The 21,011-nt window shown below is 28.4% G+C and overlaps 1 pseudogene across 1 annotated transcript in view; it reads left to right on the forward strand.

Annotated features, from left to right (window-relative positions):
- Nucleotides 1-21,011, forward strand: part of LOC112295931 (uncharacterized) — a 29,984-nt pseudogene that overhangs the window by 591 nt on the left and 8,382 nt on the right. The window lies entirely within an intron of this gene.

The raw sequence follows: 21,011 nt of genomic DNA on the forward strand, positions 1-21,011 counted from the left end.
CTTTAATGTTTGGGATAATTAATAATATAGTTTATTTGACTAAAGAAAACCATGTTCTTACTCTTTACTCGCTTATTGCATGAAGGCAATGGACATGCATCAAGTAAGGATAGGGATTGAAAGAATTACACTTTGTAGATGATAATTTGTAAGAAAAATTCATTTGAGGACCTTTATTTTAAAAATATCATATAGAATTGCAAACTTAGAAGTTAGGTTAGTCTTAAAAAAGATAAAAATCTATATAATAAAGAAGCTTAAATATAAGACAAAGAGACACATAAGCCTTGTAATTGGTTGAAATCAAAGATATTGTTTTATCAATAAAAAGCATTATTATTTGAAAAGCAAGAGGTGCTATTTATAATTTAAGAAATAATCAATATAAATGTAGCATTGCAATATTTTTGTTTTAATAGAATTAAAAGCCTTGGTAGTTCAAGAGCACAAAGAAGGCTTGCAAATCAAGCTCAAGTACCTAATTCATTCTATGTTTCTTATGCTTAACTGAGGTCCTACTATTGCATAGTTTGTTGTGTGGTTCTCATACTTTGATCCGGATTTTGGAATCCATTGTCATGGTCTTAAGATATCCTTTTCTATAGACAAAGATAGTCATTGGTTTATTACTTTGAGATTCTTTACTTCCTCTGCCTTCATTGTCTCTTCAACACAATTTTTATAAGGATCATCAAGTTTTTTTTATTTCATAACTATTATTTGATTGTTTACTTATCTTTTTTTGGTATTTTTTTGGATGTGAACAATAATAGAATGAATTCTAAGAAGGTTAATCATAGTGATTGAATTTCAAAAATGACTTCTTGAAGCATACTTTTTTTGTATTCGTATCAGGGACAAGAACTTGATGAAAGTAAATAAATATGTATAACAAAATGAAAATGAATAAGTATGTATATTGAAAAGAAACTGGAATGGCTATTGTCAAAAGACAAGGAAACTAGACACTCTTGAATCTAGATTAGAAGCAAGAAAGGAGTTGACAAGAGTAGAGAGGACTTCCCTTTTGTTTCTATATATACTATATAAATAGGAGATATGTGATGATATTCTATAGGACCTTTAATATGTATTGACTTTATAGGACACATGCGTTAGCTTATAAGACAAGTTTTCTATGTGTACACCACATAATTACCTTGTTCTTCAAGTTACCAACATGTGTGGTACATGGCTAACTTGTTGATCACGTTTTTAATCTAAAAAATTAATTATAGATACCTATAAAGTCAAAGTAATATCTATAAAGCTTCTAAAAAGCTTTTATAGAAGATATTATAAAATTAATCTACTTTTGCCTAATTTTACCTACTTCTATTTAATCATATAGGTAATTATTGATTTACATGTATATGCCTATGACATCACCTCTTATTTTAAAGAGAATTTCCACAAAGAGTAGTTATTATATATTGAAGAAATTCAAGATGTGGCAAATTATATTTGCCACATACTCTGATCTTTGTTCTCTTTTAAGATAATTGATAAGGCCTCTCAACCATCAATAGTGTCCCATATTAGGGCAGGAAGACCACCAAATTATTTAATCATTGTTGAGGCGTTCATAACTTCCTTCAAAGAATTGAAACACCATCAAGAGTTATTCTTACTTCTAATAAAATCACCAAACATAAAAAATCCTTTTTCAAGATTGTCATATCAAATGTATTATATCTTGCCATTTATTCGAGGAAGAACATGTCATTCTTGAAGATCTTCATCTCGATTGCATCATCTTGAAGGTTAAGACAATTGCAATGTTTCATCCAAGAAGTTAGCAAATAAAGGCTCTTGAGTCGAATCCATTGGTTGTTGGTTTTCCATCTCTTTAATATTACAAATACAAAGAAACTACAATAAGGATAGAAAATAGAATGTTATCTTACCTAGATCTTGTTTTTTTTATAGAAAAAGTCTTTATCTTGATTTTAATAGATATTGTTGATGAAAAGCCTCCACCTTCATTGTTGCATTTGCAAGATTCTTTGTTGGCTTCTATGTGCATTCACCAATATCATATCCATATCAATGAACAAGATATTCCAACCTATTTTGGTGCTGCCTTGAATCTACAACTTCTTCCACTTCAAATTCTTCATTATTGTCTACTTCTATAAAAGAAAGCGACTCTTGTCTTCTTCTTAGTATATTCACTATCTTGTATGGTTCAAGAAAAGATACATGGAATAGATAATAGATCTTTATTGATTCTGGTAGGTGTAATTGATATACAATTAGATTGATTTGTTTAAAAATAAAAAAGGTCTAAGTCTACAATAGTCCAACTTGTCACGAGGACAAATAGTCTTGATATTGTAATCAAGTAACCATATCTTGTCATCCATGTTGAATTGTGGTTATTCTTTTTGATAGACATCTGCATAGATCTTTTGTTATTCTTGAGCTTTCTTCAATTACGCCTTTATTGTTGCATGTAGCTTTGACAAATGATTTACCAAAACTTCTATCATAGGATTATCAAAAGTATTGAAAAGTCAAAAGTATCAAGTTATGGATAATAACCATAATTGGCAAAAAAAAGGTATTTTTTACATAGAAGAATATATCATATTATTATAAATAAATTCTGTGAATGGTAAAAGAGTTTCTCAATTGTCTTGTTAGTAATTGATTATACACCTTATATATTGTTCTAAAACTTGGTTTACATGCTCCATTTGTCCATTAGTTTCAGGATCAAAGATCAAAGATAGTTTTATGTCTACCTTTAGAATCTTAAAAAAGGTTCTCCAAAATCTTGATACAAATTGAGTTTCCTTATCTAATATAATATCCTTAGATAAGCCATGATATCAATAAATATTGTTAAGAAAAAGCTTGGTTATTTCTTCATTTGTGATAGATTTTGTACACGGTACAAAATATGCCATCTTTGTAAAAAAATCTACTATCACAAATATAGAATCATACAAATGTGAGACTGAAAGATTATGATAAAATCCATAGAAACAAAAGACCATTGTTGTTTTGGAATAGGTAATGGTTGAAGAAGTCCGTAAGATTGATGACATAGAGTTTTTAAACTTAAACAAATATTACAGGATTGAACAAAATCTTTGACCACCTTTTACATTTGCGGCGACCAAAAATCTCTAGATATGAGCTCTAAAGTCTTGTTGTATCCAAAATATCTACCTATTGAAAATTATGGCATACTTAAAAAACATGTAAATGTCCTTCTGCTTCTGAAATATATAGATGTTCTTTGAAATAGAGTAGGTTGTTTATAAATTCAAATTTGGAAGCATTATGAGACTTAAAAAAATGATTCTTGATATCATAAATAAGAAAATTAGAAGACATACTTGATTGAATTTGTTTGAAAAAGGTTGAATCAATAATAAATGTTGATTTCATTATTTGAAGATGAAAATATTTGAATTTCAAGAAAATTTTTTCTTTGTTGATTAAAAGATGCGTCTCTTTCTTTTGATATAAGTTAAGAATTTTTTGAAAGAGTGTTTCAGAAAACTTATTATTTTTTAGGTCAATATGTGATCTTAAAATTAAATCTTAATATAAACATGTTCTAATGGACTTGGCGACGATTCAAAACATGTATTAACATGAAGAATATAAGATTCTTATGATTTATATCTATGGTGACTCGATTGGAAGTGCCAATCCATAATAGTTTGAACTTTCTTAGGATCCAACATAAGTCTATCATTTAAAATGATGTAACCTAAGAAATCAACTTGAATAGTCTCAAATATATATTTTTCTATCTTAGTATAGAGTCCCACATCTCTTAATTTTTTTAACACATGATAAATATGAAGTTCATGTTCTTTTTAGAATAAATCAAGATGTTGTCTAGATAACAAATAAAAAAATCATCTAAAAACTCTCAAAAAATATCATTCATAAGATATTGAGAAGTTCTTGGTGCATTTATAAGTCTAAAAGGCATGAAATTATATTCAAAATATCTTTACCTAATTCAAAATGTAATCTTCTATTTATCTTCTTCTGTCAAAGATATGAACTAGAAGAAGATGCATAAACCTAAAATATTTTTATAAAAAAAAAGTAAAAAAATATTAATAAAGTAATATGTATATTGAAAAGAAATTAAAATGACTATTGTCAAAAGACAAAAAAACTAGAGATTCTTAAATCTAGATTAGAAGCATGAAAGAAGTTGACAAGAATAAAGAGAACTTTACTCTTGCCTCTATATTTACTATCTAACTAAGAGCTATATGGCGATGTTTTATAAGACCTCTAATATGTGTTGACTTTAGATGACATATGCTTTAGCTTACAAGGCAAGTTTTCTATGTGTGTGCCATATAGTTAGCTTGTTCTTCAAACTACCAAAATATGTGGCACATGGCTAACTTGTTGATCACAATTTTAATCTAAAAATTTAATTATAGATACATATAAAGTCAAAGCAGTATCTATAAAGCTTCTAAAAAGCTTTTACAAAAGATATTATGGAATTACTCTACTTTTACCTACTTTTATTTACTTCTATTTAATCATATAGATAATTATTGATTTATATGTGTATGTCCATGATATTACCCTCCTATCAAGGAATAAATTCTATAAGGAGTGATCATCTTATGTTGAAAAAATCCAAGATGCAATGAATTATATTTGCTACATACTTTGATCTTTTTTTTCTTTGAAGATAGTTGATAGGGCCTTTCAACCATCGATAGTGTTTCAAACCAAGGCAAAAAGATCACCCAATTATTTGATCATTATTGAGGCCTTCATAACTTCCTTCAAATAAAACATTTAGAACATTGTTAAGAGTTGTTTTTATCTCTAATAAAATCAGCAAACATCAGGAGTTCCTTCCTAGGTCGTGATATCAAATGTGTTGTATCTTACCATCTATTTGAGGAAAAACATATCATTCTTGAGGATCTTCATCTTGATTGCATCATCTTGAAGGTTGTAACAATCGCAATGTCTTATCCAACAAGCTAGTAAATAATGGCTCTTGAGTTGAATCCACTAGTTGTTGGTTCTAAATTTCTTTAATGTCACAAATATATAGAAACCACAAACAAACATAGAAGATAGAATGCAATATTTTTTAGACCTTATTTCTTTTATAGCAAAGATTTACTATTCTTCATATTTATTTTGATGGATGTTGTTGATGAAAAACATCTACTTTCATCCTTACATTTACAAGATTCTTTCTTGGCTTCCATGTGCATTCACTAATATCATATCCATACTAATGGATAAGATATTAAAATTTATTTTGGTACCACCTTGAGTCTAGAATTTCTTCCACTTCAAATTTTTCATTATTGTCTACTTTTATATGAGGAAGTGGAGCTTATTTTTTTCTTGGTATGTTCACAATCTTGTATGGTTCAAGAAGAGACATGTGGAATACATGATGGATCTTCATTGGCTCTAGTAGATATAATTAATAAGTAATTTGATTGATTTGTTACAAATAGGAAAAGGTCCAAGCTTATGGTAGTCTAATTTATCACAAGGATGAGTAGTCTTGATATTACGATGAAATAACTACACTTTTATACTTGCATTAAATTGTGATTATTCCTTTCAATAGGCATCTGTGTTGATCTTTTTTTGTTCTTAAGCTTCCTTTAATTGTACCTTTATTGTTGCATGTAGCTTTGATAAAAAATTTGCCAAGCCTTATGCCACAAGATTATGAACTTTTGAAAAGTCAAAAGTATCAAGTCATGGATGATAACCATAATTGATAAAAAAAAAAGGTGTTTATTGCATAGAAGAATGCATCATATTATTATAAGAAAATTTTGCCAATAACAAGAAGGTTTTCCAATTGACTTCTTGATAATTGATGGTACACCTTAAGTATTACTCCAAAACTTGATTTATGTGCTTTGTCTATCCATATGTTTGAGGATAAAAGGCCAAAAAAATCTTTATGTCCACCTTTAAAATCTTAAAAAGAGTTTTCTAAAATCTTGATATAAATTGAGTCTCTCTAAATGATATAATATCTTTTGGTAATATATGACATTGATAGATATTATCAAAAAAAAGCTTGGTAGTTTCTTCACCTAATATAGATTTTGTGCATGGTACAAAATGTGCAATTTTGATAAAAAAATCTACTATCACAAATATAAAATGACACAATTTTGAGACTAAAAGATTCATAATAAAATCCATAAAATTAAAAGACTATGGTTGTTCTAGAATAGATAATGGCTAAAGAAGTCCATAAAGTTAGTACTGAGGAGTTTTTGACCTTTAATAAATGTCATATGATTGAATAAAGTCTTTTACAACCTTCCTCATTTGTAGCCACTAAAAATCTCTAGATATTAGCTCTAAAAACTTGTTGTATTTAAAATGTCCTATTGCTGGAAAGTCGTAATATACTTAAAGAATACTTAAATGTATTTCTTTTTTTAGCATATATAGATATCTTTTGAAATAGAGTAGATTGTTTTTGTACTCGAAATTAGAAGTTTCATGAGACTTAGAAGAAGTATTCTTGATATCATGAACAAGAGGATCAGAAAACATACTTGATTGAATTTGTTTGAGAATAGTTGAATCAACAGTCAATGTTGATTTCACTATTTGAAGATGAAATTATTTAGGCTTCAATAAAATTATCTTTTATTAATGAAAAATTGCATTTCTTTCTTTATGTACAAGATGAGAATGTTTAGAAAGGATATTGGACAAACTTTGTTGTTTTCTTAGGCAATAAGTGATATTAAACTCAAATCTTGATAAAAACATGCTTCAATGAATCTAGCAATAATTCAAAATATGAGCTGACATGAAATATTGAAGGTTCTTGTGATCTATATATATGGTGATTGAAATGGAAGTGCTTTCAAAATAATGATGCCATTCTTGAAAAGAATCCACAATTATAAGAAGCTCTTTATTGTAAATCTCATAGTTAATCTTAGCTGCTAAAAAGTTTTTGGAATGAAAAGCTACTGGGTGAAGTTTATCATCTATTCCCATTTGTAATAATAAAACATCCAAAGTAAAGTTTGGTGCATCTATTTCTATAAAGAATACCTTATAGAAGTCAACGCTGTCATATTACATGTTGTCTTGTTAGGAAATCCATTGGGCATTTAGCTGTAGAAGGTAAAATTATGTTTCATAAATATCTAAGAAATTCTAATAGGTTTCATCCATATAAGAAGAATATAATCCAAATTTCAATTCAAAAGTACTAAAAAACACTCTTGTTAATAGTTTCAATTATACAGACATTCCAATTACCTTACTACTTTTATATTTAAGCAATTTAGATTTTTCTTCTAAGTCCTAACTTTTATCAATGAACTTTGATAAGCTGTAACTTCTAATTTGACTATCCACTTGATATAAAAAATTTCAAGAAATTGGCAATATAAGTCATTTACAAGCTTAAAAAATTTGAGCTCAATCCAAATTACGAATTGTGAGAAAACCTCAAAAAAAACTGCACTGATGTCACTTTGCTGCCAACTTGAAAGGTGTTGTAGAAGTTTCAATAATGATTTTTCCTTCTTCAACTATTAACTTCAACTCAAAATTGGTGTATAGCTTGATCTTCAAGTCTTCTAATATTATGCAAAATTTTATCTTCATCCGACTAGTAGATCTCTAGATATCATAGAAATTCTATCCAATCCCAAACTACTAGCTTTTGATATGTTCTTGTACCCAAACCTAGATATTTCTCAATTGCACTATTGAATTATGATAAAATTTTATATACACTTAGAAAATATAATTAACAAAGTATTATCAAAATTTGAACTATAGATGTGACACCAATTTTACAAACTAGCTAAGAGTGCTAGCCCTAATTTCATTGTATAAATCCCAGGTTGCTAATACAAACCTTGGCTTTCAATAACAATTATTAAGTCTCAAAAAATCCTACCAAAATCAACCTTACATCTCTGAAACAAGCTCTAATCTAGCTTTTAAATTCTAATCTCTGACCTTCAAATGAAACCTTATTTTGCCTAGGCAGTCATTTTAATGGCTAGAGGTCTGATTTTGACCATGTCTCACAAATATTCGACCCCCAAGTATCAATCTAACCTATCCTAAGGATTTTTTAGTCCAATCCTATTCTCAATTTAACCTTAGTATCAACTATACTAATTATTTATTTCTTCTAATCTGATTTTATCAATTTATGGTCTATCTAAGGTAATAAAAGAATCTCTATAGCTTAGAAGGTAAAATTACTAACTAACCTTCAATGTACTAACTATTAAGATAAGAAAATAACCTAAGAGGCTTTTATAAAAGCCATGTTTAGATACGTCAAATTATTATTGAACTAAGATAATTAGATATTAATAAGAAATTCAATTTTGATTATAGTTTCATTATATAGTCGTATTACATTTTGACTACGCCATATAAGATTGATGCAAAAACAAAGGTTGTCTTTAAAGCTTCAAATATTGCTTTTTCTTCTTCATTCCATTAAAGTTTTTCTTTACAAGTCAAATATAAAAGTGGAGCTATAATTTGAAAGAGGTCATTGATAAAGATCTGATAGTAGTTGGCAAATCTCAAAAAACATTAGACATCTCGGACCGTTTTTGGAATCCTCCAATCTATAATAGTTTAAACTTTCTTATAATCCATCATAAGTCCATTGTTTAAAATGATGTAATTTAAGAAATCAACTTATGTAGTACAGAATACACACTTTTTTTTATCTTGATATATAGTCCCGCATCTCTTAATTTTTGTAACACACGGTATCATAGTACATGTTTTTTTATCTGGGAATACATTAGGTACTTGGCTATAGAGAGATTATTTTTGATTTAATGGCTTTTTACTCAATAACTAATTTATCTTCAATGAATAATGAAAACAAACAACTAAGAGAAGAAATTTATATAAATTAATCATACAAAGCTTTTATATATCATAAGCTTTGTACAAAATTTTTGTCTATTTAATCTAAGAAAAGTCTTTATATTCTTAACTACACCTTCAATTTCTTAAGTTTACCAAACTATCTTTTAGTTGGTAATTATAGTTAAAATCATCCAACCTGAATTTTATTTATAGGAGTCAAAAATTACTAAAGTTCCATGAATATAATAACTATAGTAGTAACAATAATCAACAGCAGTAAGAATAAGCAATAACAATAATAATAATTGGCTTTGATAAGAATAACCAGTATCAATAATAGTAATCGATAGTAGTAATGGTAATTAATAACCAATAAAAATAACCAATAATCAATAATAGTAACCAATGGTAGTAACAATAATCAATAACCAGTAATAATAATTCCTTCAAAACATATTTTTTTCGGAAAGATTTTCTTCTTCTCAAATTTTAGAAATTCATATCTCTTGATTCAACTATTTAATTTTTGTCAAATTTATAAATAATATAGAATTTATCTTTAAGCGTTACTATAAAAAAAATCAACTATAAATTTGTTACCAATTATTTGGCATCTTAAAAATCCTAGCAAATGCTTCAAATCCTAATTCATAAGTACTCAAGTACTATTTACTTCATATTTTACAAACCTAAAATTTAAATGCTACATAATTTATAGATAAAATTTACTAACATGATTACACACATTCTTAGAAATTTTGAGCAAAAATCTCATCAAATTGCTTAAGATATAGCTCAAAACACAACCACTAGTGAATCACATCATTTACTACTCTTAGATTTACAAGCACTAATTTCAACCTCTAATATATCCTTCATTCTAATTTGAAATCCATCAAATAATATGCCAAAATTATAGCCGAAAAAGTGCTCTCTTCAACCTTAATCATCAATCCTTTATTGCTTTCTGTATGCATGTGTTATATCCAAAAGAGTGACAATAAGTACAAAATCAACACCTCAATTTCGAGCGCCTATATCTCCTTCATAAAAACTCCAATTGACTCAAAATTTGTACCAAAACAATAGCTAAAATCTTAAACATGTTGATTTTATCTTATAAAAATTCGAATCTTCTCAAAAGACTAACCCCAATTCCTAATATAGCCTCAAGGAGCCTCCTTGAAGTCCATTGGGTATGATGTTTGATCAATAAGAATGGAGATTTGTATCATCCATCTCCATTCATTCATATGAATGTCCTAACCACTCTTTTTGCTACCAAAATTCATCTTCAATTTATTTTTGTATAATATTTACATAATATTTGTCCATGTTATTAAATAAATTATACATTAAATATATAACCACATTATTTTTACATGGTAGCTGAACCACAACACGACAACATGAACATGAAGTTTATGTTCTTCTATGTTCTTAGAATAGATCAAGATGTCATCTATATAATAGACAATAAAATCGTCCAAAAATTCTCAAAAAATATCATTCATAAGATGTTGAAAAGTTGTTGGTAAATATGTTAGTCCAAAAGGCATTATAATATATTCAAAATATCCGTACTTAGTTCAAAATGCAATCTTCCATTCATCTCCTACTTTAATGCATACCAAATTGATACTCCTTATGAATCTACATTTGTATAGATCTTAACTTGATTCAACTAATCAAGAAGTCTAGATATTAAAGGTAGTGGATATCTATTCTTCATGATGATCTTATTGAATCCTTAATAATTAATGCACATCCCCAATGATCCATCTTTTTTATTCAAAAATAGAATTGAGGCTCCGATTAGAGATTTGAAATGGCATATGAAGTTCTTGGCTAGATTTTCTTTAATATATTCCTTGAATTTGGCCAATTCATTTTGCAATAAATTGTGGATTGGTCCAAATGGTAGTTGTGTTCCTTCTTGAAGGTCAATTGAGCAGTCATAGAGACAACATTCTACATGAGTATCTATATTTTTTTTTCAAATCCATCTTGAAATTCTTCATATTTGCTTAAAATTCCATTTGAAGTCTTTGCACTATTAGAAAAGGGTGTGGCATAAATGACACAAGTTGATATTAAAGACCATATAGAAGACAAGAATTCAAGACTAAGAAATAGAGTTAACTTGACATTAAAACAACAACTAAATTCAAGGCAAGAAGGTCATGGCTAGACCACAAGAAGTGAGTTGTTGAAATTAAGGATCTCCTTAGCCTCGACTCTTATATATACTAGGTCCTAAAAAATTTCTTAAGAAGTTTTCATGAAGCTTGAAAACAAAGCAAGCCTAAGATCCTTCTTCAGTAACTTTCTAAATCATCTAAAGTCTCTTAGAATCTTCTAGAATCTCCTATGACCTTCTTAAATTTTTTTAGAATCTATTGGAACCTTCTAAAACCTTCTAAAATCTCCTAGAATCTTTTGAAACCTTCTAAAACCTTCTGAAACTTTCTAGAATTTACTTCAGTTATATATTTGTGACATCACGTCTTCTTCTAGCTTCGAGGTTTCTAAGAAGCAATATTGCAATAAGCTAGTATATGTGCAAGAAGTTTAAGATTTATTGCATAATGTTGTTTATATATAATAGTTATTTTTTGCAAGGTAAATGGTTCATAGGCCCTTGTAGCCATCGATAGTGTCCCAAGCTTTCTACTTCTGACCAATCATGAACTTTGATATCTTTATTATGGAATTGTCCTACAAACACTCCTTTTGGATGTCCTTCATATGCAAGTTCTACCTCAAATATAATTTCCAGTGACTTATTACTAGGTATCTTTTGATATCTTCGTAGTTCAGGCGGCTCTTCATTTTGAAGTTGTCTCTGTAAGCTACTTGGTTGAGATGATATGAGTGGCAAGGCATATATCTCTTGACTATCCATATCATATAAAGTAGATAAGACCAAAAGAATATAAACAGGCTATGGTCATGAACTCAAACTACTAACTTATATTATTTTAAATATTTGACAACAATTGCTTCTTCAAAGGTTGCCTCATCCTCTTCTTTATGAGGCCAAGAACTAAAAATCTTTTTAGTGAAGCCATCTTACCAAGCTATTGTTCTTCATTTTGCCACTTTTGGTCTAGATGGACGTCATTGATAGAACCTTCAAATCTTCATTTGTATATTTATAAGGTTGCTAGCTGGTTCCTATGTGCAATCATTGATATCATATCTACACCAATAGATCAGATATTCAAGTCTTTCATGTCTTATCTTTAAATCTAATACTTCTTCTATCTCAAATTCAATATGATAATTGATTTCAATCATAAGAAGTGGTGGTTGTCTTCGACATGGTATGTTTGATTCTTTATACCTTTCCAAAAGTGAAACACAAAAGACTAGATGAATCTTCATGGATGAAGGTAACTCCAAGCGATAAGTTACGTAATTAGTTTGTTTCTAAATCACAAATAGTCTCAGCCTTTGATAGTCCAACTTATCATATGGGCTATTGGTTTTTATATTGCACTAAAGAAACTATACTTAATCACCAATTTAAAATAGAAGATGTTCTTTCTTCAATTCATTTGCCAATAGCTTGTAATGTTGTTGAGCTCTTTCTAGGTGAATCTTTATAGTTGCTTGAAGTTCAGCCATCTTTGTAGCAAACTCCTCTACTGCTCAATTTGTCAACTTTAAAGGCTCTATTATATTTAACTTTGGATATTAATCATAGTTTGAATAAAATAGCATTTGCTATGTAGATGCATGGATTATATTGTTATATATAAATTTTGCTAATGACAAGTAAGAAGTCCAATCGTCTTGTTGATAGTTGATGGTGCACCTCAAATATTACTCAAGAATTTACTTGATCCGTTCCATTTGGCCATCAGTTTGAAGGTGGAAGGCAAAGAAAAGGTTGATATCAACCTTAAGAATCTTGAAAAATACCTTCTAAAACCTTGATACAAATTGTGGCCCATGATTCAACACAATATTATTTGACAACCCGTGGTAATGATAGACATTGTCAATAAAGAGTCTTGCCATCTCTCCACTAGTAATTGACTTTTTATAAAGTATAAAATGTAAAATCTTGATGAATCAATCAGCATCTAGAAAGATAGTGTCAAATGAGTTTGATGGTGAAAGATCTGTAATGAAATCTAGAGAGATAGATGACCATGATTGTCTCGAAATAGAAAGAGGTTGAAGAAGTCCATATGGCCAATGTTGAGGGTTCTTTGATCTTGAACAAGTATCACATGATAGTACGAATTTCTTAATGTCCTTCCTCATTTTAGGCCACTAAAAGTTTCTAGATAGAAGTTCCAAGGTCTTATTGAATCCAAAATATCTGACAGCAGGGAAATCATGGCATGTTTGAAGAACGTGTAGGTAAGTTGGTCCTTTAGGAATGAACAAACGTTCTTCAAAGAATAAGAGGTTGTCTTCATAGTTGAATTTAGAAGACTCTTCAAGAAGGTTTTTGGCAAGACGCTTGATATTAAGAACAAGAAGATCCATGTTTGAGGCTTTACAAACCTGATGAAGAAATGATAAATCCACAGGCATTGATATATTGATTACTTGAAGATGAAATTGCTCAAGTTTTAATAAGGCTACCCATTTTTGATCATATAATGTCTTACCTTATTTTGATTTAAGGTAAGAATGTCTTAATAATATATTTGATAATCCTTGTTGGTTCTTGAGTCGATATATGATGCAGAAGTCAAATTGTGATAAAGATATATTCCAATGTGTTTGGTGATGGTTCAATATTCTAGCTAACATGAAGTATTCAAGATTCTTGTGATCTCTATATACAGTCACTTCATGAGAAGAGCCTTCAAAAAAGTGGCACCATTCTTAGAAAGAATCTAGAATAGCAAGTAGCCCTTTAACGTGGATTTTATAATAAATTTTTGTCGCTTAGAATTTTCTAGAATAGAATACAATTGGATGAAGTTTGCTATCTTTTTCATATTATGACAAGATTACTTCCAATACAAAGTCTAAGGCATCGGTCTCTATAAAATATGGCTTGTTGAAATCTAAATGTATCAAAATTAGAGCTATTGTGAAAGTATCTTTTAAGCTTTGAAAAGCTTTCTCTGCTTCAGGGCCCTAGTCTACTTTTTCCTTGCATGCCAACCGCATAAGTGAAACAACAATCTTGGAGTAATTTTTAACAAAAATCCTATAGAAGTTTGTAAATCCAAGAAATCATTGGACATCACATACAGTTTTTGGCTGTGTCCAATCGATGATTGCTTGTACCTTCTTTGGATCTATAAAAAGGCCTTTATTGAAAATAATATATCCAACAAATTTGACTTGAAGTACATGAAATACACACTTTTTTAGTTTTGTATATAGTCCAGTACTTTTTAGCTTTTCCAGCATAAGGCAGACATGTTTTTTGTAGTCTTCTAGATTTTTGGAAAAGATCAAAAAATCATCCAAATAGATTATAATAAAGTCATTAAGATACTTGCAAAATATATCATTCATTAAGTGTTGGAATATGATTGGAGCATTGATAAGTCCAAAAGACATGACATTATATTCAAAATATCTATACCTAGTACGAAATGTTGTCTTCCATTCATCTCCTTTCTTAATGCATTCTAAGTTATATGCACCTCATAGATCAATCTTTGTCAAGATCTTTGCTTAGCTAAATTAATCAAGAAATTTATATATCAATAGCAATGAATATTGATTTTTTATAGTGATTTTATTAAAACCATGATAATTGACATACATTTGTAAGGATCCATCTTTCTTCTTCACAAATAATATCAGAGCACTAGCTGGTGACTTAGAATGTCAAATAAAATTTTTAGCCAGATTTTCTTTAATGTATTCTTTTAAAGTTGAAAGCTCATTCTGAAATAAATTATAGATGGCTCCAAACGATGGTTAAGCACCTTCTTGAAGCTCAATCGCACAATTGTAAGGGCAATGTTTTGACAGGATGTCCACATTTTTCTTTTCAAATACATTTACAAAATCCTTATATGCCTTTGCTTTTAGAATTGTTGTTGTAGCAACCACAGATTCCAATTGTGAATTTGCATAGATAAGAAATGTAGTGCCTTGTTTGGCCGCCTTCACAAGGCTCTAGCTCTGATAAATAAATATTGTTTAAGTTTTGGCTTATCAGGTATTAAAAGATTTTTCATAGATCTAACGATTCTATGATCTATTAGAAGAAATTTTATCTTTTGTGATACCCAATCTATTTGTAGATTGTATTTTTTAAGCCATGAGAGTCTTAAAATGATTGAACTTGATAGTGATCTAATGACTTTGAATACTACTTAACTACTATAGTTGTCAAAGGTTATTTCTAATAGAATTTTTTTATGAGTGATATCTCCAGAGGATAAAGGTCGACTATCTATTACTTCTACATATATGGCTTTGGATTTTTTGATTGTACAGATTTTGTATGATCTAAAAATATCTTGGTCAATTAAACATGCAAAGGCTCCTAAGTCAAATAATGCATGAGAATCTAGTTTTATAACTCCTAATCGCAGAGATATAGTAAAATAATGAGAAGGGTTAGTAGAGAGTATAGGATCTTTTTTGATTTGTGATAGTGAAGAATCATGTCGTAAAGTCCTTACCATGGCTAGACGCCTTCATTTTCCTGCAACGATTTTGATGATGTGATTGCACTCCTCATTCAATATGTATGTTGGCATTTCTCTGAATACTTATCAACCTTATGGCCAAGTTTTTTGCAATATAACCATAGGCCTAATTCTCTTCGATGTTTTTTTTCATGTTCAAAAAGAAGTTTGAAGCGAACTGTATTTATCTGTATATCTTTTGCTTCCAATTACTCATTAGAATTGGATAGTGAAGAAGCTGTAGAATAATTGGTATATATATGTGGCATAATTGAAGAATGTTTATCTTGTCATCATTGAAATAAATGGTTATTGCACTTCATAGCTTAAATAATGGCTTTATTGATTCTTAGAGGATCTAGCATAGACAACAATAAGTCCTTGACATTATCTCTTAATCTCCAATAAAATTGGCTCATCAATGCATCTTCTTTTTAATTTATATTATATGCTAATTATCAAAAATCTCAGGCATACATTGATATAGAGTGGGTTTCTTGTCAAAGAATTTGAATTTTAGTTGTTGAAAAATAAACCTTATCATGTTCACCAAATGTTTCCAAAAATGTTGCCAAAAATGCTTCAAAATTGTACAATATAAGAGAATTCTTTTCAAGTATTGGAGCAAATCAAGATAAACTTGATCCAAAAGCAAGATTCCAACCAAACCAACACAAGAGGCTTCAATGGAAATTTGTTGAGGTTGAAGTAAGGTGATTAGTCGTACTTGGTTTACAAAGCCACAAAATTTTGAGTGAGTACCATTGAACTTTTTTGGAAGGCTGATCTTTGATTCTTTTGTTGTTATTGTTGTCAAATCATTGTTTTAAGTAGATGCATCTTCTATATTTGAAGTAGACATAGTCATTTGAAAATTTAGAACCTCTGTTGTAATTTGATGTGGTGGTTGAAGCACTTCGGCTCCTTGACCATTATATATGGTCATATATAGTTTTTCATTCTGCTTCAATAAAGTCTTTGTCCTAATCTTCAATGCTTCAAGAGTATTAATAATAGAATCTAATTTTATTTCTTTTGAATTTGTCATATTGACTTTTCTACCTTCAAGAAGAGGGATGATCCATTCTCTGTCAAGAAAGACTAAGCTCCTAATATTGTTTTATGGCAGTCTTGACAAACTATTAGGGACCATATATAAGATAAGAATTCAAGACCAAGAAATTAAAACAATAATTAGATACAAGGTAAGAAGGTCATGGCTAAACCACAAGAAGTAAGTTGTGAAGACTGAGGATCTCCTCAGCCTCGACTCCTATATATACTAAGTCCTAAGAAGCTTCTTGAGAAGTTTTTATATCACTTGAAAACAAAATAATCCTAAGATCCTTCTCCAATAACTTCCTAAATCATCTAAAGCCTTCTAGAACCTTCTAAGACCTCCTATGAGCTTCTAGAACTTTCTTAGAATCTACTGGAATCTTTCAAAACCTTCTAGAACTTCCTAGAATTTTTTAAAATATTCTAGAATCTTCTAGAACCTTCTTCAATTGTATGTCTGTAACATGTAATTCTTCTTTTGCAACATGCAAGAAAGTTCTTATGACTATAAACATAGGTTTTATTGTATTAGATTTGTGATTTTCTAGTTGATTAAATATACTCTTAATTATGCTTTTACAAAAGTCAAGAATACAAAAAATCCAATCTACTCAAAGGTTGTATTTTTTTAAGCATGATGAATCTAAAATGATTGGATTAGAAAAATATCTAATGAAATTAAATACCACAAAGTTATTATGACTATTGGTTATTACTTCTCTAAGAAGGATTTTGTGAGTTACATCTCCAAAAGACAATAGACGACAATCTATGACTTCTACATGAAGATATACTAAGTCTTTTAGCAAATTCTTCACCTAAGAAACACATTGAGGCTCTTGAATCTAACAAGGCAAAGGCTTTATAATATATAGGTCCTAAAATAATATTTCATATAAAACAAAGAGAGGATTTTGAAGAGAGAATAGGATCTCCATTAGGTATTGTACAAGGTTCCAACTGCATTGTCCCTATTGTAGCTTGAAAAACTTGTTTTCTAATATATTATTTTCTTTGACATTCATACTCCTTATTTCATAATTGCATCATTTCTTCAAACAATATTGATTAATATGCTTAGATTCTCTATAATATAGAAAAAATCCTTTCTAAAGGCAATAAACTTTTTTTTGCTCAGTAAGTGGTCTAAAACATATCACATTAATTTGTATGTCTTTTACTTTTGAATATATGTGTTGAAGAGGTATTGATGTTGCTATTGAATTATACTAACGTTAAGGCCGACTTGTTTGACTTTTAGATCAAAATTCAAAAAGTCAATTATCATACTTTACAGCAAAGTTAATCGCTTGATTTAATATTTGAGGATCAAATAAGTTGAGCATCAATTTTTTTACCTTATATTATAATCTATAGGAAAATTTGCTAATAAGTGTAATATCATTCTACTTTATATCAATTATAAGTTGTCAAAATTGAGAAGCATATAATATTACAGATCGATTGTTTTATCATAAAATATAGATCTTATTAATTACAATATGAATTGCATCATGTTTTCTATACATGGATTGAAACTTTGCTAAAAAAGCCTCTAAATTATTCAATATTGGATCTTGTTATTCAAGAAAAGATAAAAAATAAGATAATACTCAAACTTAAAAGAAGTATACTAATAAATCTAACTTGTGATCCTGGAGTTGGATAGTTTTAGGATTGAAGTTCAATCACAAATTCAAGTCTTGTAGAAGAGAGGACTAAACATCAAAGAAGATACTAAGAACAATATGAATTTAAAAGAGGGTAATCCACAACTTCTAATATGCTTATGTCTTATCAAGAAAAAAAGATAATCCACTTTTAATCAAGATAATAAGACTTAGATATTATAAATATACTCTTATCAATTTGTCAGAGACAAGAATTTGATGAAAGTAAATAAAAAACCATAATAAAATAAAAATAAAGAAGTATATATATTAAAAAGAAACTAGAATGTCTATTGCCAAAAGACAAGAAAACTAGAGACTCTTGAATCTAGACTAGAAGTAAAAATGGAGTTGATAAGAGTGAAGAGGGCTTTACTATTGTTTCTATATATACAATCTAATTAGGAGCTATATAGCAATTTTCTAGAGGATCTCTAATATGTATTGACTTTGTAAGACACATGCCTTAACTTACAAGGCAAATTTTCTATGTATGTATGATATTATTAGCTTATTCTTCAAGTTATTAATATATGTGGCACATGGCTAACTTATTGACTATGTTTTTAATCTAAAAAGTCAATTATATGGATAGCAATGAAGAATCTTAATTTCACATGTTTGATTTTTCTTATTTTGAGAGAATTATTGCTAAAGTCTAATAGATTTTTATTTTGGATACTTTCTATAAGTACCTTTTTATAAATATATAAGCTATATAATAATACTTTTTATAAGAATATGTATTGAAGGTACTCATAGAAAGTATTATTATATAGCTTATATATTTCTATAATAATATTTTCTATAAAACCTTCAACACATGTTCAGTTTTCAAGTCATATGTCTTTACTAACAATCCAAGTTACTTATATGTGTACCATATTTTTAGCTTATATTTCAAGCCACCAATACATGCAATATATGACTAATTTGTTGGCTAAGTTTTTAACCTATTAATCATCTATAGACATGTATAAAAATAAAATTTAATCTATAAAGCTTTTAAAGAACTTCTTTCTAAGATACTATCAAATTAATCTATTTTTATTTTTTTATAATATCTAGATAACTATTAAAATATATTTATGATATTACTTCCTTTTTTAGAGATAAGTTCTACAAGGAATATTGATTATATGTTGAACAAGTCAAAAATATTGTAAATTATATTTACTGCATTTTCTAATCTTTATTCTCTTTGAAAGTAGTTGATAGGTCTTCTCAACCACCAATAATGCTCCATTCTAGGAAAAAAAGACCACCTTATTATTTAATGAGGCCTTCATAACTTCTTTCAAGAAAAACATTTGTAATATAATGAGGAGTCATTCTTATATCAATTAAAATCACTTAACATTAGGAGTCTATTCTTATGTTGTAATAACAAACGTGTTATGTCTTGCCATCCATTCAAAGAAGAATATGTCATTCTTGAAATTCTTCATCTTAATTACATTGTCTTAAAGGTTACAGCAATTGCAATGCCTTGTCTAATAAGTCAGCAAACAATGGCTGTAGAGTTGAATTTCTTGGTTATTGGTTCTTTATCTCTTTAATATTATAAATATATAGAAACTATAAACAATGATAGAAATTAAAGTAGAATATTTTTTGAATTTTTTTTCTTTTATAACAAAGATTTGTTATCTTTCATCTTGATTTTGATAGATATTGTAAATAAAAAATATCAATCTTCTTCACTTCATTTGTAAGATTCTTCATTGGCTCCCATATACATTTATTAATATCAATGAACAAGATATTTAATCTATTTAGGTGTTGTCTTAAATCTAAGACTTCTTCAACCTCATACTTTTAGTTATTATCCACTTTTATAGGAAGAGGTGGCATTTGTCATCTTTCTAGTATATCTATTGTCTTCTATGGCTCAAAAAGAAATCCATAGAATGTAGGATGGATCTTTATATTCTTTAATAAGTACAATTGATAAACAATTGGATTAATTTATTTATATATAAAAATGATCTAAGTCTATAATAATCGAACTTGTCACAAAGACAAATAGTCTTAATATTACGACAAAATAACCATATTTTATTGCCAACATAGAATTGAGGTTTTTTATTGCAATAAGCATCCGCATTCATCTTTTATTATTCTTGAGCTTCTTTTAGTTGCCTACTTATTATTACATGTAGCTTTAATAAATAATTTTTTTAATATTTTAATATATAATTATTAATTTTTAAAAATAAAAAATATTAATTTATGAATGATAATCAAAATTAACAAAGAAAGGTGTTTGTTGAGTAGAAGAATGTATTATATTATTATAAACAAACTCTATCAATGATAAAAGAATTGTCCAATCATTTTGTTGATAATTAAAAATATATCTCAAATACTACTTTAAAACTTAATTCACTTCTTCCGTTTGGCCATCAATTTGAAGTTGAAAAGTCAAATATACTTTCATGCCCACCTTCAAAATCTTGAAAAGAGTTTTCTAAAATATTGATGCATGTTGCATCTTCTTATTTGATATAATATTCCTTGGCAATCCATTATAGCAATAGATGTTGTCAAAGAAAAAACTTAGATGTTTCTTCACTTGTAATAGATTTTGTATATGATACAAAATGTACCATCTTTGTGAATTAATCTGGTATCACAAATATAAAGTCAAGAGAACTTGAGATTGAAAGATCCATAATAAAGTCCATAGAAACAAAAGATCATGGTTGTTCTAGAAAAGATAATGTCTGAAAAAGTCCATAAGATCGATGAAGAAGAATTTTTGAATTTGAACAAATTTCATATGATTACACAAAGT

Source organism: Physcomitrium patens, chromosome 19 (assembly GCF_059467195.1).
Source record: "Physcomitrium patens ecotype Gransden chromosome 19, ASM5946719v1, whole genome shotgun sequence".
In the NCBI taxonomy this organism is placed as follows: Eukaryota; Viridiplantae; Streptophyta; class Bryopsida; order Funariales; family Funariaceae; genus Physcomitrium; species Physcomitrium patens.